This window comes from Lepidochelys olivacea (assembly GCF_965140295.1).
Source record: "Lepidochelys olivacea isolate rLepOli2 genome assembly, chromosome: 2".
NCBI classification, from domain to species: domain Eukaryota; kingdom Metazoa; phylum Chordata; order Testudines; family Cheloniidae; genus Lepidochelys; species Lepidochelys olivacea.
In genome coordinates this window covers 55,996,043-56,018,431 of record NC_140412.1, presented here as the reverse complement: position 1 = coordinate 56,018,431, position 22,389 = coordinate 55,996,043, and positions in this window count along the sequence as shown.

Here is a 22,389-nt window from a genome sequence, read left to right as displayed (position 1 = left end):
AACCTATAAAAAGAGTGGTACTGTCTGTGCTGTATAATTTGTTACTTCCACATTGAGGAAGATTATGATAATGTACATATAATAAAATTGACAACAATGGAGGAGTTCTGTAATTGTGAACTAAATTCAAGGAGGCTGCTTTGAGTATGAGAACTAACGATGTCTTCATTTTGATTAGCTTACCTTTTCAAGTGTTCTGCTAGGAACCTCTATCACACAAATTGAGGTACGAACTTTATTATCATCACTATAGCAACTGCAGGGAATTTTATTTCAAAACAGTTGGCTACCTGAAAATTTTCTCGTGATAGAAAGAACAGCCGATGACATATACATTTGAATTCATTTTCATTTAATCCTGTTTTGAAGTGTTCCATAAACCAATGTAGTGCACTTTTTTGAAAAAAGACAACATGGGCAGTTCTGTCTTAAATTTCCTCTTTAATTCAGCAGTTTTCTATTATGAAAAAAAGGGCTTGTCGACCTGGGTTGTATTATTACTTGTAACGTTAATTGTGCTAAATTATAAAGCATATCAATTCTATGCCCTTTTATTATAAAATTCTTTTCACTATTTAATTTTTCAGCTTAGCTGTTGGTTGGCTTTTCTTGCAACTTTGATCTCAAATCATATAGCCTCTAATCAAGAATAGGGATGTATCCATTTTTGATTTTCTACAATATTATCATATTCTGTGCCCAAAGGAAATTAATATTTACAAGGATATGTATGTAGAGGTTTGAGTGAATTGTAGATGCACACAGAAATTTAATACATATTCAAGGAAGCATCTGTCACATGTTCACAGCTGGAATTTTTGTGCAGAAATGGTTCCCCTAAAATTGCACTAGCCCCCTATTGTTGTATTTCCGTAATAGCAAAACTAGTGTCATATGGCAGATCCATTGCTCCTGATACAGGCATGTATCTTTTATTCCCACTACTCCCTATTTGTATTCCTTTTTGCACAGTAATACTCTGATTTTCCTTAAAATGAAGACAGTGGAAAGGAAAATGTTTTGAATCGCAAGTTTGTTTAAATGAGCAGGGAAAACTGGAGAAGTATTTCAGCTCACTTGCAAACCTATTTTCCCCACTAAACATAGCAAGAAGTACGAGAGGTCCCATTATTTATGCATTGGTGAGAGTGTTTGATTATGGAAGTGCTGTGTATGTCTGAGCTACCACATATACCACGTTTCAGTTATTGCTCTAACAAGTATCCATTTTTTTATTGAAAAATTCAGTACAAAGTTGTCTACAATCTGCCTTAATGAGCAAATCACATAGTAGGAGCTGCCTGGGCTGTCTTTGACATTTGCATGTTGCTTTTACCAAATTTCTCTGACTTTTTCCTACTAAATTGTCATATTTTCTATATTGGCAGTAAGTGCATTCTTTTAGACTGACTTTTTCTCTTCCTCCTTTTAGTTTAAAAATGGAAATGTGGCCACTTACCAGCATGTGAAGGGAGGTGTTTAAGGAATCACAACAGCAGGCAAATTAGGTTAAGGGCCAAATATTCAAACACAGCTTCTAAAGTTGTGCATAAAAACTTTATGCCCATACCCATCAGTGTGGAAACAGATACTTGCACATACAATTTAGGTGATCTTGTGTATGCCAAATAGTAGCTACATGCTGGCCCCCTTGGGAGCTTTCTCATTCACTCTAAAGGGGCCAGGTTTTCACCCCTTGTGTGCAAATTCAGGGCCAATTTTAAAATTGGCCCTAAGGCCTTGATGCTGCAAACACTAATGGGACTACTTATGTGCATGCCTGCAGAATAGAATAAGGGTCCACATGTGTCTGCAGAAAGGAATGGGGAAGTGTGTATGGTGTCCCATAAAATGATGCATGGTGTTTCTGTGAAACCAACTGTCAAATTTGCAAACTGGACACCATTAAATTACCCTTGAATAAAGACTGGGAGTGGATGTGTCATTACACAAAGTAAAACTATTTTCCCATGTTTATTTCTCCCCCTACTGTTCCTCACACGTTCTTGTCAACTGCTGGAAATGGCCCACCTTGATTATCACTACAAAAGGTTTTTTTCTCTCCTGCTGATAATAGCTCACCTTACCTGATCACTCTGGTTACAGTGTGTATGGTAACACCCATTGTTTCATGTTCTCTATGTATATAAATCTCCCCACCGTATTTTCGACTGAATGCATCTGATGAAGTGAGCTGTAGCTCATGAAAGCTTATGCTCAAATAAATGTGTTAGTCTCTAAGGTGCCACAAGTCCTCCTTTACTTTTTGCGGATACAGACTAACACGGCTGCTACTCTGAAACATGTCGGAGCTTTGGAAGTCTAACTACAGCTGGTCAAGTATCCATTGTGAAATGTTTCTATGTTTTCTTTTTTAAATTTATTTTTTTGTGAAACTGAAGCTGCTTTACAAAACTTCTAAATTTGGCAGTGAAACTTAGCACCAAATATTTTTCACTTCTGGATATTTGCAAAAACAAACAAACAAACCGAAACAACAACAATACAACTTCAAAACCACTTTTGAGCATTTGAATTTGAGAGCTGCTGGGGGAAAATGTGTTAATATCCTGCAAAGCCACTGGGTGAAATCCTGGCCTGTTGAACACAATACATTGAGTTCAATGTGCCAGGACTTCATTCATCATATTTAGTGAACTAAGTGCTAGACTAAGAGCAAAGAGGTGCTGAATTCTACTCCCATATATGTCCACGAGGGACCATAAAAGTACTCTGCCTTTCTATATGCAGTGTAGTAGTACCAGAAATTTTTAATTTTTTTGCTAATACACTTTATCATGGAAATCACTTATTAAGAAAATGTTCATGCATGCAGAACATATGAGAGTGAATGATATTTTATTTATATGTAATTGAAAACTATGCATCAAAGAAGTTCAAAAAGAGGAATGAGGGACGTTAACAATTTTTAGGATTTGTTTAAGAATGTAGTAAAAGAAAAAATTCAGTATGTTTTAATCTAAAGAGTCAGGGTAAAATGTACTATTCTATGGATATAAGGTCATTTTTTCAAAAGTCAGAAATCCCTTACTCGCCTAAGTTCCGTTGACTTTCTAATGGATTGATGTGCTTTGAAAACGGGACATAAACTCCTAAGTAATTTAGGTGATTTTGAAAATTTTACCAATATTATTTACTCCTCAGTGTATGTTTGTAACCCCCTCACCTCAGAATTAACAGGATCAATGTACTTTTATGAACAGGGGCTGGAACCACTGGCAACACTTAAAAATAAAAAGTGAGGGTCAGAGTGAATAAAATATTAATCTTCAAAAATATGTAAATTTCATACTTCAGGGACCCAACAGCCCTGCTTCCTTTTTGTCCCCAGAAGGCCCTGTCCTTTGCTGAGGGATAGTGTGTATAGCAACAGCAAGAGGCAAATGTAGAAGAGACTGCCTGAAGAAACAAGATGACTCAGGGTGGTGTTGCTTGAAGCCACTGCAACACCCTTAGTGGTTTGGTTGGAATACTGCACACCAAAAATATCTTGCCAGCCAGAGGCTGTGTGAATGTGGGAGGAAGTTCCCCCCGAAGGGCTATGGCTGTTTAGAATGGGTGTGACAAGAGCGCCTATTTTCTCCCTTCCCTCCCACCACACACTTCAAAGAAACCGGCATCCTGGTCTGGAGCTATGGAGAGACATGTCCTCTCCCAGAGCGAGAGAGAGAGACAGCTGTTAGAAAGGGCCAACAGTGTCCTCAGGGCCAGCTGACATAGAGCTGGCCCTGAGTACTGAGCAGCCTCACTGCCCCTGCAGAATGCTGTGCAACTCTCCTCACATTTCTTGCCTAGCACTCACCTCTTCTCCTCTTCCTGCCAGCCCAGAGGTAGCCTTTTGATCTGCCAAGAGAGAGGGAAAAGAATAACGGTAAAGTGGACAGGTATGTATCACTCTCCCTCAGGATCTCTTTCTCCTTCATTTGCAGTAAGATGGGGAAATATCCCACTGTGAGAGCTACCCTTGTAGGGATGACTCCTCACCTTCCTTCACTCCTGAAAACAAATTAAAGAGCACCCGGCACGCAGTAAGAGACCAGCATTTTCAATGTAGTTAACCTTGTTCTTAGTGTTCTGGTTATTTATGGTATTCTGTTGTTCCTGATTTTTAGATATTAGAATGTAGTGAGCTTTACAGGTAGGCACAGTACATACAGGTGCATTATGGTGCATACACCTTTCCCTTTGAGATATCTTAGTTTAGACATTGACAGAGAAAACCATAAAATGTGACAGAATGGTCAGCACCGTAAATAATGTGTAACTGTAATTATAAACACCGATTGTCATGCAATCTGCACATAAGCAATGCTAGGAATATAATTCAGAACCTTCTGCTCTAAAAACGTAGGCCTTTCCCACTTACCCTAATCCATTAGTGGTTGAGATGGGCCAAAAATAGAACAATTTATCTTTTTCCTCTTGAACTTTAGGGAAATAGGTCAAGGATCTGAACCAATTTTTGATTTATAAAACCAAAACTTAACCAACGTGATTTTCTAAACCAAAATTGAAAACCGAACCAACTCTCACTGATCTCTAGATAGCTCTCAACAGTATTAGGTCGAGCTGTGCAGAATTTAAAAAACAAAATTCAGAACCAGGTGAAATTTTCACGATTTCAGGTTTTGTTACAAACCACAGACTTGGTACAGATTCATTAACCTGCAGTAAGTATGGCTGCTGGGAGGAACTTACGGTTTTCGGTGGAAACCATCCTAAAACTGCAAATGCCACATTATTTTCCATAAAAGAGACAAAAAATGCAATTCTGACTGAGTTTTGCTTTGTTTTTTGGTGTTCGTTTAATGAAAGAACCACAAAACAAAGTTTGAGGACTAGGAAGAAGTGAACCCATGTAAACCAAACTCAGAAATGTGTGCATTTAACATCCTACAGCCCAAACCACCAATATTCATATTGCTCTGAGTGTCTTCTTCCTAAGCCAATCACTAGAGGTCAACAATCACACACACCTGAATATGTGTGATTCCCTCCTATAGAGGACACTGGTGCACATAGACCTGTAAATTCATCTCTGCTCAAGAGAGGTCCAGGACGGGCAGGAACTATACAGAACAGGTCTAAGATACATATTCAGAACCATGTGGAGAAATGTGCAAATTTTTCACTATACCTAGTTCAAGTCAGGGATAATATTTTCTTGTATTCATGAGCAATATATTCCTTCACTGTAACAGGAAAAAGACAATATTTCTCTGAATCATAATAGATAACTGTCTTAAAATTATTATAGCAAAGAATATCTTCTCATTTACTGGATTTAAACATAAGTAGCTGTACTGCATACAATTTCATACATTGTACATTAGTTTATATTCCAGGCTATTTGCAACTCTCAGTTCTTTCGCAAATATACTAAGCCTACAGGGTCTACAAGCAATCATATGGTAAAGGTTAGAATAGTGTTTAGTTGTTGATTCCAAAATCTAGAATGCCAGTTACTTAATGAACCCTCTGGAGATGCACTCCCATGTGGAGCAGTTTGTGTCTGCGCTTGAGGAGGTTTAAATTAGTTATTTCTTAGAATAACTTGTGATGAAAGCCCTGCTACCAACTGCTTTTCTTGTCACTAGCTCTTCAGCGCAATAAACCAATTAGTTGCTGCTGCAGTAAGGGTAATTTCTTACTATTTTAAATGCATGTTAGGGATATAGAGCTCTTGTGTGATTTGGGAGTCAGCATTTCCAGTTCATTATGATTGCAAATGAATGTATTTCTTCACAAAAGCAGTTTTGGTGTCAAAAAGGACTTGTTACTTCATGGTTAAAAAGTGGTAGCATAATAGAGTTTTTTTCTGATTCTTGAAAAGATGTTTTAACCATTCTGGGTTTTTAATGCTGTTTTCCAGAAGTACGCAGTCCTCAATCACAAATGACCATCTCCTCCCACCCCAATTCTAAATTCTCATTTTCAAGAAATACTTAGATCAGATGTCTATAGTTCATAAGCTCATAAATGTTCAAAATCCCTCTTATAAAACTTATATCCACAAAATTGTTACTTATCCCTGCACAGAACTTAGATTGTGTCTTTTGATTTGCATAGATGTGTGCATGCCTTTGTGTCTTTGAAAGAAGTCATTATAAACTTGTTTCTGCCAAATTTGGAACCTTATGATGCAAAGTGTTGTGTATCTCTTGGGAAGGTCTGATTACCCTTAGCCCCAAATTGCTTGCTAAAAGAAATTCCCCATGTTCAATGCCATGCAAGATCTAACCCATAGCCAGTAATTAGCCCATGTTTGGGGTGTTTATATACCTATATACACTGTGACTGGGTCGGGCCAGATGGCTACAGGAGAGATCCTATTGGGATCCGGGAAGTGGGTGGGCAAAGCAAAGCCCACCTACTGCTAAAGGATTCCCCCCTCCCCATCCTAAGAGGGGGATCCACAGGACCTGGAAACCAAATAAGGACGGGGGACAACTAATGAATAACAGGGACAGAAGTGTGGTCAAAGGGTCAAAAGAAGGGAACCGGATGGGGACACCGAGCAGAAAACCCCGGACAGCGCCCACTGCTCCTCAAAGGCATCAAGGGAGTCAGTGGATGCCGCCCAGAGGAATTCTGCCTGGATACATGAATGGACGGAGGATCAGAAATAGGCTCCACAGTCACAGGATACTCCATCAGCCAACCTCCTCACTCTGGTTTTATAGATGGCCATTTTAACCAGGGCCAGGAGGTCCCATGACTTTGTGGGGCCACAGATAGGGAGTGCATAAATAAGAAGGTGAGGGGAAAAATGCAACCAAAAACAAAACAAAATATTCTTGAGGAGCTGGACTAGGGGCTGCAGTCTGGCACACTCCAAGTATATGTGTGCCAGGGTTTCCCTCATGCTGCAAAAGGGGCAGGTGTCTGGGATGGGGTAAACCGTGCCAAGTACACGCCCATGCTTATGGTTCCATGAAGGAGCCGCCAACTGATATCCCCGGCGGGCCTTGGGACCAGTGTGGAGTATAGGCTGGCCCACAGGGGCTCCTCACCCTCCAGAGGTGGCAGGAGATCCAGTCATTTTGTATTGGGGCAGGACGCAAGGGTGAGGACATGAAGGGTGTGGAGCACGAGCATGTGCAGATCATGCAGCCGGCTCACGGTGAAGGGGCTGGGGGGGTCGGTTGGGTCCACAGGACAGGGGCCCGACGATAAGGGTCCGGAGGGCCTGGGGTGGAGGGTGGGCAGGATGCGCCCTTGTGCAGGACCCAGTCGAGGTGAACCCAAGCAGTGGGCGGCAAAGCGACCCTCACCTCCTGAAGTACGCTACAGGAGAGTGAGAGAAGATAAATGTATTAGCCCCAGGTTAAATAGGTCCCTTTTCCCTGGGTAAGGTAACAGGGAAGGTTCCAGAACAATCAGGAATTTTCTGGAAACAATTAAGGCAGGCAGGCTGATTAGAATACCTGCAGCCAATCAAGAAGCTGCTAGAATCAATTTAGGCAGGCTAATCAGGGCACTTGGGTTTAAAAAGGAGCTCATTTCAGTTTGTGGTGCGCGTGTGAGGAGGTGGGAGCAAGAGGCACTAGGAGCTGAGAGTGAGAAGGTGTACTGCTGGAGCCCTGAGGAGTACAAGCATTATCAGACACCAGGAGGAAGGTCCTATGGTGAGGATAAAGAAGGTGTTGGGAGGAGGCCATGGGGAAGTAGCCCAGGGAGTTGTAGCTGTCGCCCAGCTGTTCCAGGAGGCACTCTAGACATCTGCATTCCATAGGGCCCTTATCTGGAAGGAGCTACAAATATCAGTGAGGACAGAGAAATAATACCAAGGGTCTTAGAGCAACTAATGAACAGGAAGTCTAGGATACCTTTCCAGGAGCAGACCCTAGCTAATATCTCCATCCACACCAATTAAGAAATATATATTTAATATCAGTATGTCTCTGATTTGGCTGCCCTCTGGTTTAATGCCAGGAAACTTGCCACATAGAGCTTCTTTATTTCATGTATCTTTTCCTCCAAACCAAAAGGCTGAGGCCAAAGAGATTTGAGAATGGATTCAGACCTTCCTGGAGGAGTTCTGGATGACCTGGCAGCACCCATAGGTAACATACTTCCAAGCCTTTGAGGTGAGAAAAACATGGTTGTCTAGACCAGAACAGGAGAATTGATGGCAATTCCACCAAGTCTGACTCAATGTTCGTAATGAAAAAAAAATATTTAAGTTACAATAAAGAATAAATCTATCCTGACTGGCTCACGGTCAAATCCATGAGAACAGAAGTGAGGGAGCCTCACTCACCCTCTATATGTAAGCAAGGTTGTTGCAGCAGATCATCAGATAATGACAGAACTGTTGGGAGACGTTTTGGATCAAGATTCATACATCTGGGACTAGTTTCTCTTCATCAACTCATTTGTTTGGGAATGTGTAGTCTGAAACACATAAGATCAGTCTCATCTCTGGCCTTCTGAAGGTAGATTACTGTTCATGCCCTGCTCAAAACATCATCAAAGTGGGGATAAAGGTGGCTCCTGCCTTGATGGAGGCTCTCCACTGGCACCTCCATACTTTTCCAAATAACCTAGATGCCAAAAGCAGACACAAAAGGCAAAGTGCAAAAATGAAAATGAGTCCCATTTCTCTCTTTCTTTCTTCACAGATAATGCCAACAGGAAGAGATTAAGGGGATGTGAAGGTAAGTATCATTCAGTTCCATTTAACAGAGAAATTCCTCTGGAGATTAGAACCTAAAGGTGATACATTTTTCTGGTGTGATGCCTCTAGAGATGTTGCAGGACCAAAATAGAGAAGAAACTCTGAGTCATTTTGTGAATGAGGAAGTAACAAGGGAAGAAACCCATAGCAGACCCACCCTCTGGTCCCACTGTGATCATCCTTTTACTGAAAAGCATTAGGATTATCTATTTTAGGGCTTGCTTCCATTGAAGCTCCCTGTGCCTGTTTACCACTCTAAGAAGTCAAGTGTGAAATCCTGAGCCCATGAGTCCACTGCAGTTGTTGTCCAATGCAAACACTTTTGAAGGCATCACAGATATACTACTATTGGAGGGAATGGTAAAATCACCCTAATTTAGGAGGAAGCTGACCATCCACTAGAAGGGATACTTAGCACAATGACTTCATTGAGATGAGACAGAGACAAGTCAAATCACTCTGCAGTGTTTTTACGTACCACAAATAGAAAAGGTCCCTGTTGACATAGGGTGCTCCTGTAAAGAAAGGACAACAAGAAGGGCTTGGTGAAGGGGAGTAGCTCCTCCTCTGGTTCCCACCATTGAAGGCAGTATGCTTTGGCTGCTGGACAATAGGGCATTTCTGTGATTAAAACAGCTTCTCTCTGATGTTATCAAAATCCTTTCCAAATAATCTTGGTTCCTGAAGACATTGGAAAAGTCTCTCCTGCTGAGGACTTGTTCTTGCTCCAAAGTTCCAGCTGTGAAGTCAATTGGTCCTCTCTGTTGAGTGTAAGTGAGGTGAGGAACAGGCCTGTAGAACAGATACTACTATTTTTGGTAGGAGCAAGGAGGGCTGATGAAGTCCTTAGATTGGTCAGGTGTCACTGCTCCTTAGTAAAGGAAACAGCAGATGAATGGTCAGCATAAGGAGAGTAAATCTTAGCCCTCCGCATCTCGTGATAGAGGGCGGTAGGTTGAAACAAAATCATCCCAATCTTTCAAATTACTGCTTGAAAAAGAATGGGAGTGGTGGACAATGCATGGGACTCTCACCCTTTCCAGAGTCATGCTTTAAAGGACTAGATGACCTCCTGAGGTCCCTTCCAACTCTGATATTCTATGATTCTATGATGACTCAGGTGGAGCAGTATATTTCCACCAGTGGGAAAACCAGCTCACTCCAGCACAGTCTAGTGGGAGAAGAAGGACTGCAACCCTTCCCAGGGCTATGAGACTCAGGTCTGAGGCATCTGGCACTCATTACTCTCCCCACACTCTGAGCAGAAACACTAAACTAAACCCACAGAGTTCCTCCAGGATCAAAAGGGCAATAGATATGGTGCAGGAAGAAAAAGTATTGCTCCACAAGCAGTACCACCTCTTTTGAAGTAGAGGATTAATCCTAAATACATTCAGAACACAAGATCTGAAAGGCAGGCTTAAAGGGACGAAATCTGCTCAAGGCCCACTCCTTTGCATGGTTAGAAATAGCTATTGGCTCTGCCTGGGTTTATCTGCCTTTTCTTTCACTTCTCTTTACTACTAACTTGCATTTTATGCCTTTCACCCTACTGATTGCTAAAATGGAATACAAATTTAACAATCTGATAAATAAACTATATACAGAGATTAGTTCATCTACCAATGAAATGCAGTCACCGCCGCAATTGCTTAAGAATGAAACAGTACTGCACACTAACCATAACTGGCATCAGTTTTTTCCCTTTTTGGTACATGGTGACATACAACTGTCTGTGAAAATGTGCCTTTTTAGGTTAGTACAGAGTTGTAGGCTCAAAACAGATTGAGAATTTGAGTCATACCTATCTGTATACCACCACTGTGAATAAGTGAAGCTCTAGGGGCCTGCCCACTCTGTTCAGAGAGCTCCACTCTACTGACAGGCTACAATTTACAGATCTGCATAGGTTGATAAACCTGGGCCAAATATTGACCTAGAGGCTGTCTGGGTGCGGAACTTGGCCACAAACACTGTGGCTTGGCCAGGTTTTGAACTTGCAGTGCAATAATAGAATTGGGAAGAGGAAAGATCACAAGAGTACCAACTAGTCTCTTCCCTGGAAATTGATTAAGTGACTCTGTCTCACCTACTGCTGTACATGACGTTGCAGTCACTGGAGATTTTGAAGGAGACAGTACCTCCTAACATCCCTGTGTAAGAGCAATCACTCCTTTGCTGAATGACAGCCAGGTAGTTGATGTGGCGGCCAAGTGGTTCCCTGCCAGTAGAGCAGAGAGTTATCAGCCAGAAGTGGCAGGAACCCATTAAGCTAAAAGATGTCTTTCATGCCCATGGACAACTGGGAGTGGGGAAACACAGCAGGGCACGTCCCCTCTTCCAGTCTCCCACTCACAAGTGAAATTTCTGAGTTTGAGCTCCTGCATCCCTAGACCCATCGTTTCCCCTTTTAGGTCACTCCATGGACAATTTCTGTATCCCCAGGACTGTGTTAGCCTCTGTGATGCCTGCATAAAGGAGAAAGGGATGGAAGGGGCAGGGAGTTCATTGCATTAGCTTTCCATCTGCTTTGTAGATCTTTGGGTCCAGACGATTCACTCTGCCTCAGTTCTACTGCACCAATCTAATTCTCCTCAAACAAGTTGGAGGCGGCCACTTTTGAAAATTTGGCCAACAGTAGCTAAATCGATCTACCTTTGGTTAGATCATGCCCTTTTGGAGAGAGTGATGATTATAAATGTCGAAGACATGTAGAAGTACTGATGCCATTTGGGGAATTGAAGAATCTTGGCAGATCAACAGTTTATCATGGAGGCTGCTGGCAGCTCAGCTAACATACATATTATTCCAAATTTTGGAGCTCTGCAGTGAAGATCTGAGAGCAGATACCAGAGCTATGAATTTTATGCTGTGCTGTTGTCATATGGGTAGATGATGACACCAAATATTTGGTCTGGAACTGAGTCTGCTGCATATTTATGCATTCAGAATCTGAGCCCAAATGGAATGCTCAAATCATTTATGAATTTTTAGTAACCTTCCTACTGTAAATGTTTAAGTCTGTAGCTTGGTAATAAGATATTTGATAGCAGTACTCAAAAAGGCAGCACTTGAGAGTTATTAAAAAGTCTACAAAGCTTAAATGTTTTTAAGGGGGGAAAAATGATCTGGCTATCTTTCCTTCTCTCTTAGCATAACACAAAAGAGACAGCTAAATAGAGATGAAAACTCAATAGTTAGAAAAGTCAGTTTAAAACTTATACAAAGCAGAATGAAGGAATAGAATGCAATTTTATTTTAGTCCTAAATGAAGTATATTATTTGTTAGAGATTAAAGATGACCACGCTTGAAAAAAATTAAAAAGCTTGTAGGAAGCTCAGTAATGCATTGTTTTATGCTGCATCCCATTTGGTCTGTCATAATTTGTGGCACCCCCGGCAAATGTGATTTTAATAAAAATGTTGTTTATCAAAATTACTATTGTACTACAAAGAGAACTAATTTACTGTTTGTTTTAAATAATTGTAATAATTGATGGTGTGCAACAGATTTGTGTAAACTTGTAATATTGAGAAACCATCAAGAAGACACTATTTATTTTCCTTGTCTAATGTGCCATTGTGTTTCCAAGTTTGCAGTGCTGCAAATAAGAGTAATGTTTGATGGGGCACAGTGAATGGTTCCCTGGAGACCCCCAAAGGACAGCATGTGATAACTTTCAGGGCTACATTTATAGCAGCAAGATGTTCTTTAATGTTTGTGCGTAACTAATACAGACTAGGAAAAATGGTAACAAACTGTATAGAAAGGTATTTTGTCTTACTGCACTAATTTTAATTGGCTATTGTTTTCCTTCACTGATACAGTATTTTCTTCCCTTCAGTAAGATGCATAAATGCTTTACCTAGCATAATTATGCATATACATCCTTATTCCATTAGTATTCCTGGCTTTAATTATATTTATCATTTGGTGCACTGCATATTTATGCAACTCAGACAGTAATTTAGCAGTTTTTCATTTTCACACGTTTCCACTGTTTTTCTATAGATAAATTAGGAAAGCTGGGGAAATTGGTTACTGAAAATTGAAATGAGGACTGTAGAATCCATTTTGAGACCTGCCTTTTGGTGTTTACCTCAAAGCATGCTTCTGTGTGTTTGCCTGATTTACATTTAGAAATATCTAAGTGCAAATAGTAATCATACACCAAAGTAAACTGGACTATATGCAATTGCTTCCTCTGTTTCTTCTATTGCAGTTGCAATCCCATAGATTCCAATCTTGACAGGTAGCATAATTAGAAAATTCTCTTTGTCTTATTAAATGTGACTCTTCTCAATAGAATTCACTTCATTGCAGGCAAAGAACAGAAAATATACTTCAAATCTAAAATGGGAAATCAAGGGGGACTGTTTTATTTTTATCTGTCTTTGTGCAAGCGACATTATTATCAAAGGATATTGTAATGCTGAAAATGTACTTTTGGGATTTAAATCACGTATTAGCCTGGAAAGCAAAAAGTGCTGTAGGGCCCATGCAATATATTTTCTCATTAATCTGATTGAAAGATTATCCTTCCTATAGCTATGAAAAGTCTAATACCCATATATCCATCTTTCCTGCTAGTAAAATTCAGCTTTGTGCGAAGTCATTGTCTCTGGTGTCTGAGATCCTACACTCTTCTTCATTTCTCTCTATAAGCCTATCGGTATTAAAATAAATTCAGAACAGGCCGCCATTTCATGCACACATTTTGATTATTTTATAAGCTGCTGAGGAAAATGGAAGTATCAGCAAGTCATGCAGTTTTCTGGTAATGTAATGCTGTCATTACCTCAGTGGTCATGTGAAAAAGTTTAGCTATAATATCTTTGACAAATGTTCAGTGAGTCAAAACAGTGCATTTAAATGAAATGCAGATATGAATGAGCCATTATTACAATCACAACTCCAGCTTAGAAATTATTAAATATGAATATATCCACTTGCACAGTAACCTGACATTTGTAATACGTAACTAGCTGTGCATTTCTTCCCTCCTCCTTTCCTCCCCATCTTCCCCCCCAGATTCAGAATAAAGGAAGTCGTTTTGATCAGAGGCTGCACACACACAGTAATTGAAGACACTCCTGATGATTTCATGCAATCAGAGTGGCACATTATTTGTGATGAAAATTAAGTAAAGAAGGAAAGCAGATTTATAGGTTGTCTTGCTTATGGTCAACTGCAAAAAGATTAGCAATTCTATCCTAACCATCCCAACCACATACATATTTTTCCACATCGTAGATTTACTGAAATTTTCATATTACCTTAGTCATAGCTTGCAGTACCTCATGATTTTAAGCTTTTAATGAAACTACAGAAAATGTCTTAAACTGAATGATTTCTATTCTGAGCTCTTTGAGTGCTGATAGCATGAACAGTATAGATGGCTCCAGCCATAACTGTCACACAGATAATATTCTTTTATGCCTCAAGACACTAAGATGGTGCTGTAGATAACCAAAAGGAATAAGCTGCCACCATCACTAATCTGCAGCTTTGAAACACTATAGCTTTTGCATGGTTAAGAGAAGGTAAAATCATCTAGAAGTGTAATATAGGAGACATTTTTAAGTGAACATGGGACAGAGGACTAAACATTTTCATATTTTGTAATTTACACCCACTGTGGATCAAAAGAACCATATTCCCCTTTTTGTGTGTTGATGTATAATTGAAAATGCAAAATAAACTGAAACCTTAGAAATCCCCCCCAACATGGCTTCTACTAATGTAGTGAAGTTGAAATATGGGGAATAGTTAGCCTTATTGGTCTCTTTAGAGCTTAACTTTCAAGATGTTTAGTATAGTCTTTCAGTTGGTATTACAATACAAGTAACAGATTCTGTCTGCGATTAATCTCCGTTTCATGCTAGAGGAGTATAATTTCTGTTGATTATTTTTCAGTCCATAAAAGTTAATGCTATTGAAACTTTAATAAGAGACTGAGACTTTATTTATATATGTTTGTTGTATAACTAAGCATGTTTAACTAAATGTGTAAATCTATGTGGGGATATTTAGTGAATGAATAATGTGAAAATTTTGTGATGCCTCCTCCACTTCAGAGTGGAATTACCTACAAAAAGTCTTGTTTACTTGATTCTTTAAACATGTATCTGAGCAAAAGCTTTTTGATCATTCTGGCAGTATGCAATTATTTTTATCATCCCTCTTGTTTTCTATAGCGCCTCATGCATGGTCCCATTAAAACCTGAATGAGAATAAATAAATAAAAAATAAGGAACCAGAATCACTTATGGTTCCTAGATTTTAGATTTTTTTCCACACTCAGTTTAGAAATCCCTAATCAAAAATCCTATTGTTCTGAGAATACAGCCTGACATGAAAATGTCAGGGAGGCAGCAAAGGAAAAATGATGAACTAAACATCAGCTGAGTTGGACCCACTATAAAAACCATTTCCTGATGGTACGTTTTTTAAAAGACTGCCGTATGCTTTCCAGGGAAAGAGAAATTCCACATGAAAGTCTCGAGCAATATGCACAATTTATTTTTATTGAACATGTGAACTATCAATACTAATCTGTTAATTTGTGCCCCAAAATACAATCATATTGTTGGGACAAAAACACAAAGCATGCAGGAAGCTATTAAATGCACTGCAGTATTTGAAATCGAACCACAGTGACTTGTTGTTATGGCATGCTGACATTATTGGTTCTTGTATATAGTTACATAATGATCTCTGAAACCAGCTTTAAAAACTATTCTATAAAACCAGTTAAGAGATGTCAAAACCAGGCTACATAGTAAACCTTTTAGTCCCATATGAAGCACTGCTTAAGATTCCTATATGTAAACAAAGAAACCAAAAGTTAAACCTGAAATACAATGATATTCTCTCCACCACAAAATATGTGTTGCACAATAGAGCATTTTGTGTTTTACAACTAATTAAAAATTGAAACTTAGTCCCTGATCTTGCCATAGGATTTACTAATGCAAACCCCTGGAGATTTCCACTGATTTCAGTGGGACTCTCTAAGTGAATGGGTCTGCATGAGCTGATCCTATTATACAAGCAGGTCCTTAGTGATTAGGTGATCAAAAAATGATACACATCAGTGAAAATTCACTATTTTTAAGGAAATATTGAGGCAGGGAGGAAGCAACCCCTCAATTCTATGACAACTATGCCCATACCCATTCGTAAATATACTGTACCAATATTAATTTTGGAATGATTTTAAACACCTAGTTCACTACAGGACATGCTATTTCACACAAAAACATGCAAAACCTCACTTTTGGCTCCAAAGCATTTTTCGTAGAGGTTTTTTTTTCTTTTGTTTTTTAATTTTCTCTTGGCATGTTATGTCATGGTTGTCTGTAACAGTTCATGGAAGAGAAAATAGAAGATATACCATCATCTGATAGCCTAAAAGAAGGATATAGGTCTATTAGAATAGTTTTGTGTTCTGAAAGATAACTTAAAAATTTGAGATCTTGTATTTGTTAAAAAAATAAGGGATTCTAAAATATCTACAAACTTTAAAAAAAACAGTTTAAATTACTGTATATTTTCAGCTCTTAAATAAGGATAGTATCATACTATAGACATAGAATTATAATGTCCAAATTGTGTGTGTGTACGAATATGTATACAAATACACAATGCAATTGCAGTATTAATGTTTTTGTTTGTATTCTGGTTCTAAGAAGCTCCTTGCACTGTGCCCCTCTCTTCCCCTGGCCCAGAGCAATTTACTCCTACCATAAGTCTGAATAATTGGTTGTGGATGAATGATCTATGCATGGAGTCTTTGCATACTGGTTGTTGCTGTATAATGGAGCATACAATTCTCTGTGATACCACTGTCCCTCCTCCCTGGTTTTAGTAGTGGACGGCATAGGAGTGGCATCGCCTTCATATTTCAAAGGGCCAAAATCAGGGTAGTGAACTTCTGCCTCATGCAGTTTCTTGCTGGCTGTGGTTTGCTGGCTTTATCCCTATTTGCAGCCAGCCAGGATCTGGATCTGCATATGCACTATTTTATTATGTTTTGGGAGTCAGATAAAATGGCATATAGAAATAGAACTGCCACAGCAAAGCTTATTATTGCTCTTCCTCTGAAAGCACCTGCTGCTGCAATTGTTATAAGTAAAACTGATGCATCTGCCTTGTATGCTGCTGTTTTGCTTTTGCAGCTCAAGGCAATATACATGAGAAATTGTGAAGCTGGATTCTCATGGGCTACAACAAGGAAGCCTGATCTTAGTACTTAAATGACCTAACTGCTAATGAAACCACAAAGCAATACCTACTAATTGTACCAACTGTATGTCACTGGACCCTGGTTTACAATCATCTACAGAACAAGAAGACCCTGTAACCCATCACTTGTTGCCTGTGAAAAAGATGCTGAAAAAGCAACAGGGTGAGAAAAAGAAATTTCTGTTCAGACAGAGGTGCTAGTGCTATTCCTTCAAAGTTCAGCTCAGTCAAGTCAACCGCTCAACTTCACTCTTAGTCAAGTGACTCACAAAAGAGATGTTTTCTACACAGGTCAGAGCAGAAAAAGTTTTTGAAAGAAAGAAAGAAAGAAAGAAAGAAAGAAAGAAAGAAAGAAAGAAAGAAAGAAAGAAAGAAAGAAAGAAAGAAAGAAAGAAAGGCAGCAGAGTTCCAGTGGAACAGTTAACGTGGAATTGCGTAGAGACAAAAAAAAAATAGCACTCACGCATAAAAATCAATTGTGCTATCTCCGGTTAAGCACCAGAATTATCTGCTTAAGATACTATATTCACAATTTCACTTGCATGAAGATTCTTGAAATTTCAGAGGATACTTTCCAATCCATTATTACTGCTACCCACTAGAAGGAACGGCATGCAATATTTAAAATATCTCTAAAACATTACAGGTGCTATATGAAATTTCCCAAGGAGTTTCATCATATAATTTTATCACTATACTGGAATTAACACAATACTAACATTGTACATATTGGAGATGTAAGTACTGCATATTTGAACTCATTTCTCAGTGCTAGCATTATGTCAAGTATTACAGTCTGATATTCTATGCACTAGTAAAACAAAGATAAATAAGCCAGATGGTAAATATAAGGTTATGAAAAATATGACTGCACAGCTCATCAGTTATATGTCATTTTGCTACTTTAAAACTTAGAATGCTTATATAGTGTAGACTATAAATACTGAAGCTGAATTTTTAAAAAGGGCAGATACATTTATGACCAATAATAACATTTGTAGTTCTATTGCAAAAATAAGGTTGATCAGATCTCATGCTTCAGGGCATAAACTGATCATTGAAAAAGGTCAGGAATTAATTTTTCTGCACACATACAGCTTTTTTGGTTTGGACATGAGGTTTTGTTGTTGTTTGCACTTTACTTTTTTCCGATGCAAGAAGGATTCATCAGAAGCTGAGTACTAGACTTGATTCATTCAAATCGTATGCATCTTTCTTAAACAAGATTTCAGAATATAATTTTCTTTATCCACAGGAATCAATGAAAACTATGATTTGGCTAAACAACTTATCAATCATTGCAACTGTCTCCCAGTTAATGTGCAGCTACATTTGGACGGTAACACCTCTTCACCAGTCAAAATGGTATCCACACCCTACCTTTTGACATTATGAAATATCAGTAATTAATTTATTAATAAATACAGTGTTCTGGAATTGTAAAAATATTAAGTTACAGTAGGTTGCCAGTGTATGAGAGCAAGGCCTTTTTTTTGTCTTCTTTACAGGCAGAACTGACACAAATGACTGTTATAGGCAGAGCTTGTGCATATGCATTATGGTATAGACTGAAATTATGTGATCACATTCTGTATTTTCCACATGACTTCAGGGAATTAATCAGATTTTGCAGTGAATTAAGCTGTTATCCATAGGACCTTGCCTTATTTGTTGCAGAAGTTGGGAGGTGGGTACTGAATGAGACACAGGACTCTAGGGACAGAAAAGACAGTCTTTGATGTTAAGGCAGTTGTATGCCATCCTACACAATTGGATTCTATCCCTGTTTCTACCACAAAGTACCTCTGTGATGCTGGGCAAGTCATTTAAACCAAACTTTTCACAGTCGGCTACAAATTGTGTGTTTCTCATTTTCTGGTTTCCCATTTTGAGACACCGCGGGTCTGATCGGCAAAAGAACTGAGCACTCACAACCGCAGCTGAAGTGCTCTGAACATATCACTTATTGTAAAAATGCGAAGTACTCTAGAAAATTGGGCCCTAGGTGTCTCAAGCTGAGCAGTCAAAACTGGTGTACATATTTGACAATTTTGATGTTAATCATAGAATCATAAAATCATAGACTATCAGGGTTAGAAGGGACCTCAGGAGGTCATCTAGTCCAACCCCCTGCTCAAAGCAGGAGCAATCCCCAACTAAATCATCCCAGCCAGGGTTTTGTCAAGCCTGATCTTAAAAACTTCTAAGGAAAGAGATTCCACCACCTCCCTAGGTAACCCATTCCAGTGCTTCACCACCCTCCTAGTGAAAATTTTTTTCCTAGCATCCAACCTAAACCTCCCCCACTGCAACTTGAGACCATTACTCCTCGTTCTGTCATCTGGTACCACTGAGAACAGTCTGGATCCATCCTCTTTGGAACCCTCTTTCAGGTAGTTGAAAGCAGCTATCAAATTCCCCCTCATTCTCTCTTCTGCAGACTAAACAATCCCAGTTCCCTCAGCTTCTCCTCATAAGTCCTGTGTTCCAGTCCCTAATCACTTTTGTTCCCCTCTGGTGAATGCTTTCCAATTTTTCCACATCCTTCTTGTAGTGTTGGGCCCAAAACTGGACACAGAACTCCAGATGAGGCCTCACCAATGCCAAATAGAGTGGAATGATTATGTCCCTCAATCTGCTGGCAACGCTCCTACTTATATAGCCTAAAATGCCATTAGCCTTCTTGGCAACAAGGGCACACTGTTGACTCATATCCAGCTTCTTGTCCACTATAACCCCTAGGTCTTTTTCTGCAGAACTGCTGCCTAGCCATTTCCCTCATCCACAGAGCTAGTTATCTCATCATAGAAGGCAATTAGATTAGTCCGGCATGACTTGCCCTTGGTGAATCCATGCTGACTGTTCCTGGTCACTTTTCTCTCCTCTAAATGCTTCAAAATTGATTCCTTGAGGACCTGCTCCATGATTTTTCCAGGGACTGAGGTGAGGCTGACTGGCCTGTAGTTCCCAGGATCCTCCTTCTTCCCTTTTTAAAAGTTGGGCACTACATTAGAACGAGGAGTAATGGTCTCAAGTTGCAGTGGGGGAGGTTTAGATTGGATATTAGGAAAAACTTTTTCACTAAGAGGGTGGTGAAACACTGGAATGCGTTACCTAGGGAGGTGGTAGAATCTCCTTCCTTAGAGGTTTTTAAGGTCAGGCTTGACAAAGCCCTGGCTGGGATGATTTCACTGGGAATTGGTCCTGCTTTGAGCAGGGGGTTGGACTAGATGACCTTCTGGGGTCCCTTCCAACCCTGATATTCTATGATTCTATGATTAGCCTTTTTCCAGTCATTCAGGACCTCCCCCAATCACCATGGGTTTTCAAAGATAATGGCCAATGGCTCTGCAATCACATCTGCCAACTCCTTTAGCACCCTTGGATGCAGTGCATCTCTCTGTGCATCAGTTACAAGCTGTATAATGGGGATAACAATACTTCCCTACATCACTGGGGAGCTTCATGAAACATTCAGATATTCTTTCATCTTTGTGAAGGATTCATGTACTACCATGATATTCACTATGGAAAAGGCCATGAGGAAATTCATAATTCTGTATTCAGTGCAGGGTTTGGATGATAAACAAGGCTCTGATCTGCAGATTCAGTGAGGAAGATAAAAGAAATATTAAATTGTTTCCCATTCCTTGTTATCTTGTGCACTGAATAAGGCAAGAGTGTTATGGAAAATAGGGTGTGATCACATACTCTTAATTCATAGGCACATGAGAACCAATTTAAGGTTGCACAGACAAGCTTAATTCTGGCATTTCCTAATCTTTGAGTACTTGTCTTAACAACTTCAACATTCTTTCGACAGTGAGGAAGGTTTTCCCCCTTGGAAAAGATCAGAAAAGAAATCCTATTGGGAAAAACAAAATGAGTACCCGAGTCCCAAAATGAGTACCCGCTCCCCTGAAATCAATGGGGCTAAACTGATTTACACCAGCTAAGGATCCAGCCCTGTCAGTAGTTTTACATTATACAATATGGTAGCTTTAGTCTTTTAAACCTCAAATACTATGTATGAAACCACTGCTAAAATGAAGTAAACTATCAGATTTCCAAAATGGCTATTTTATTTCCTGAGCATGTTCCTAGATCAGGTGTATGGAGTAATAACTTGAGCAGGGGAAGCCTCACAAACAGGTATACAGGTGTGTTGAATATATGGGCTACTCTCATGCCAAACCTTCCATCTGTAGGTTTATTCTCTTCTATTATTAAACATTCTCAGGATCACTTGAACCTGCCCTGCGTGGTTCCCACTTGGAGCTTTTTTACCCAGATTCTCAAAGGTATTTAAGTGCCTACCTCTCATTTATTTCAATGGGAGTTAGGCACCTAATTACCTTTGAGGAGCTGAGCCTTTGTTGTCCAAGAAATGTTGTTGCTCAGGCTGCTTAATTCTGTCTGGGGAACATTTGTGAACTAGAGGAGTTCCACTACAAAGCCTAGTCAGGTTAACCAGCATTGCAGGCAAAACTAAGCTGGCATTCATCTAGTGAAAATCTCTCTGCAGAATCCAGCAAACCTTCAATTAGGTGAGAGGATAGTTTAATGTTTTGAATGCTTGTTGTTCTGATTAGAGTATGCAGTGAAATCACATCAAGACTCAAAACCTGGGAAAACAACATCAGGAGGAAAGTCACCTGTCCTGTTGTTTTCATATGTATTTACTTTAAAAAATTATATCTATGGATCAGTTTACAATAGAATATGAAAACATATGCGCAATATAAGCTCCAGAGCACTTAGGGTGGGATCCAGAAAAGGAGTTAAGTGTTGCAGTGCTGAGTATCATGACACGTGACTTTTAGGCACCTAGAAAATCATAGTAACAACACTATGATCCACAAAGCCAAGTTAGGCGCCTATGCTAACGAACAGGGAGAGATAGTCACCTTAGAATGTGATCCACAAAAGCCAGCACTCCAGGTGAGGATCTGCCTATGCTAGCCAGAGGGAGATCAGAGGAGTGTGAGTTAAGTCTGCCCCTTTCTAAGAGATAGGTGCCTAGGGCTATGTCTACGCTATTGCCAGATTGACGCTCTGGTGATCGATGCACCAGGGGTTGATTTAGCAGGTCTAGTAAAGACCCACTAAATCGACCACAGATCGCTCTCTGGTCAAGCCTGGTACTCCAGCTGAATGAGAAGAGTAAGGTAAGTCGACGGGAGAGTGTCTTCCGTCAACACAGTGTGGTGTAGACACCGCAGTAAATCAACCTAAGCTACGTCGACTCCAGCTAATTTATTCATGTATCTGGAGTTGCATAACTTAGGTCGACTTACCACATTAGTGTAGACATAGCCTTAGTCTGGGCTGCGGGGAGGTACCTATCTCTGCTTAGCAATCCACCCACAGGAATCAGCTGCCTAGAGTCAGGCAGTTTATGTGCCTATGCTGCTTTTTGAGGGAATGAGTTAAGTACATG